General features: G+C 39.9%; 1 pseudogene; it reads left to right on the top strand.

Moving 5' to 3' along the window:
* The first annotated feature begins 900 nt into the window (after nt 1–900).
* LOC141161409 (actin-like) lies at nt 901–1,553 on the top strand (annotated as a pseudogene).
* Nucleotides 1,554–3,804: the final 2,251 nt, after the last annotated feature.

A 3,804-nucleotide genomic window follows, 5' to 3' on the forward strand; every position in this document is an offset into this window, starting at 1 on the left:
GACCAATCAGCGATTTTGGCGCCAAATTTAAACACCGCTCTGCTGATTGGTCGCGGCCGCCATCCGCGACCAATCAGCGAGATTGGCGCCAAATTTAAACAACGCTCTGCTGATTGGTCGCGGTCGCCGGCCTCGACCAATCAGCAGAGCGATGCAGAGCGGGGTTTAAATTTGGCCCCAAAGTCGCTGATTAGTCGCGGCTGATGGCCGTGACCAATCAGCAGAGCGTTGTTTATATTTTGCGCCAAAATCGCTGATTGGTCGCGGGCGGCGGCCTCGACCAATCAGCAGTATTGGCGCCAAATTTAAACACCGCTCTGCTGATTGGTCGTGACTAATCAGCGATTTTGGTGCCAAATTTAAACACGCTCTCCAGTCCTCACTAACACGGTTCGCTGATTGGTCGCGGGCGGCGGCCGCGACCAATCACCAATATTGCCGCCAAATTTAAACACCACTTTGCTGATTGGTCGCGGTTGCCGAACGCGACCAATCAGCGATTTTGGCGCAAAATTTAAACACTGCTCTGCTAATTGCGCCCGGTCGGCCACATACCTATTCTAGAATACCCGATGCATTAGAATCGGGCCACCATCTAGTGTTATTATAAATGACATCATTCAAAACTACAAAAACTATAACTCGTCCCAGAAGAAAAACAAGTCCTCTTGTGTCTATATCTATGGAAAAAAAAACACAACAAGTTATGGCCCTTAGAAGAAGGGGAGGAAAAATAGTGAAAAATGTCCGGATCCTTTAAGGCTTAAAATTTGTGGATATTTATGTAACCCAACACAACCCAGACATTAACACGGTTCTCCGGTATTACAGCTGATCACATTAGACATATAGAGGAGACCAGACCTTCAATGCTCAGTGATCACCTTACATGTCGCCACCATGAACCTGTTCCAGCCAACTGTAGTGATCGACAATGCATCAGGGAAGATCAAGATTGGAACATCAGGAGATCTAACAAGGCTCTTCTCTTACCAAAATATCATCGGCCGAGCAAAATACAAGCCTGTACTGATCGGAGCAGGACAGAGAGACTTTTATGTCGGGGAGGAAGCCCAATCCAGGTGGGGGAATACTTTCCATTAATTATCCCCTGGAACATGGAGTGATTACATCCTGGGATGATATGGAGCTGATGTGAGATCACGTCTTTAACCACAACCTCTAGGTCCGTCCATCATCACCGAGCCACCGCTCAAACCCGCTCTCCAACCGAGAAAAGATGGCAGAGGTATTGTTTGAAAAATTTGAGTTCCCTGCCATGTAGTTCACCATCCAAGAGATATTGGCTCTTTTTTCTACAGGCAGGATCACTGGTTGTGTGCTTGACATTGGAGATGGCGTGACCCATTCAGTCCAAATATATGAGGGTTACTGCGTCCATATGGAGTATTAAGACTACACGTTGGAGGAAGAGATCTCACTGATTATTTCATTCGATTAATAAGTCAATGTGGCCTCTGTCTGTTTAGTTCATCTAGATTGTCAGAGACATGAAGGAGGAGCTCTGCTACATAGCAGGGGAGATAGGGTAAGAGACTCAAAAATCTAGAAAAGAACTGGAAGTAGATTACAGACTTCCTGACGGAAACATCATTAAGGTCCTCGACCAGCAATTTCGATGCCCAGAGACCCTGTTGGCACTGGATAATATTGGGATGGCGGTTCCAGGTATCTACAGACTCATCTACAATTTAATACTGACCTCAAGATATTGTTTTACTCTATTGTTTTACATTATTTTGTCTGGAGGGTTGACTCTTTTCCCAGGAATTGAGTGTCTCCTGAGCAAAGAATTGACAAAGATGGTTCCTGCTGAGTGTCCGGTGAACGTCGTTGCTCCTCCTGACCGCATGATTTCTGTATGGAGAGGAGGATTCATTCTGTCATCTCTTCCCGTTTTCCAGCAAATGTGGATAGTCAAGTGAGAAAGCCAGGAAGAAGGACCGAGTATCATCCATAGAAAATGCTTCAAAGTGGCATTGTGCATTATTTATGTGTTGGAAATAAAATCTGATCACCAACAGTCTCGTATCTCTGATTTTATGTGTAATATTTGTTATCAATGAAAGGACGCGATAAAGAAAACAATGGTTTTTTTTTTTATCGTTCCAGAGGACCTATTTGCCATATTATTATGTATTTGAAAAGCAGATATTAAAAGCATATTTTTTAACTATGTCATCAACACCTACTTAAAAAAGGATGTTGTATTCAAAGGGGTCCTCAAGTATGGAGAGGGCTCAGGAGGTATAAATTAAATAGCCGACATCACTGCAGCATCTAAATGGTTAACAGCCACAGCCGGAACACGACTGTTAGCCATTTAAATGCTGCTGTCAATCTCTGATAGCTGTATTTAAATGGAACACTATCCGGTGTTATCATGCACCGGCTCCCATTCTTTCCCTGAAACACGATTGTGGGGGACCAATGGATTAATTTGACAGCCGGAGATCTGCTAAAGACCCCTGTCTTCCTGTGAAGCTCTAAAAGAGAGCGAAGTTTACACTATATACTGCAATACTGTGTTATTGTAGCATATAGTATAAGCGATCTACTGATCGCAGGTTAAAGTCTCCTAAAGGGACTAATAAATAATGTAAAAGTTAAAAAAGGAAAAAAAGTTTTTAAAAATGTAAAAAAAAAATATGGAAAGTCAAGTCACCCCTTTTTTCCCCCCATTAAGAATAAACGCAAGAAAACAGTAAAAAAAAAATAAGCAAACATATTTGGTGTCGCCACATTCGCAAAAGTCTGATCTACCAAGATATGGAATTAATTAACCCATTAACATCAAAAGTAGAAAAAAAAAAAGCCAGAATTGCATTTTTTATCAAGCTAACCTCCCCCAAAAATGTAATAATAAACAATCAAAGCATCATAAGTACATGAAATTGGTACTAATAAAAACGTCAGCACACCACACAAAAAACAAGCCCTTACTCAGCCCTTATATTGTACTGCGTGGAGGGGCGCCATTTCAGTTTTCGCCTCAGGCAGCAGAAAAGCTAGAGTCAGCCCTGCAGTACCAACAATCTCCACCAAAGGGAGCCCTTGGCTTTAACATAACAGACCAGTCTGGTAATTTCCCCCATAGAACAGAACTGTAGAGTCCTGCACTTATATAAATCTGATCAGTGGGCATGGGCTGAGAATACACACAGATCTTATGCAAAATGTGCCATAAATAAATATAGAAGTGGAAATAGCAGAATATATATATATATATATATATATATATATATATATATATATATATGTGTATATATATATATATATATGTGTATATATATATATATATATATATATATATATATGTATATATATATATATATGTATATATATATATGTATATATATATATATATGTATATATATATATATATATATATATATATATATACACATATTATAACTAAATATATTTCTAAAGGTGTTATTGACATGAAATTCTCACAACCCATCCAATCCACACAGGCAAAGAAATCAAACCACAGATGTCCATAAATTCAGTTGTGTGTAATAATAAGAAATGGAAAATGTATTGAACACATGAAGAAAGAGAGATGAAATAAGCCATGGAAAGTCATGACACCAGCTAAAATCTATCAGTAATTAGAAAGCAATCCTGACACAAAATAATATCAGCTGGTTCAACTGATGGCCTATAGAAAGGTGTCTTATTACCAAGGTGTCACACAAGAAACATCTCATGATGGGTTAAACCAGTGAGCTGTCTCAAGACCTTCCTAACCTTATTGTTGCAAAACATACTGATGGCATT

This window comes from Phyllobates terribilis, unplaced genomic scaffold (genome assembly GCF_046119375.1).
Source record: "Phyllobates terribilis strain yellow unplaced genomic scaffold, ASM4611937v1 Scaffold_9__5_contigs__length_417890890, whole genome shotgun sequence".
NCBI classification, from domain to species: Eukaryota; Metazoa; Chordata; class Amphibia; order Anura; family Dendrobatidae; genus Phyllobates; species Phyllobates terribilis.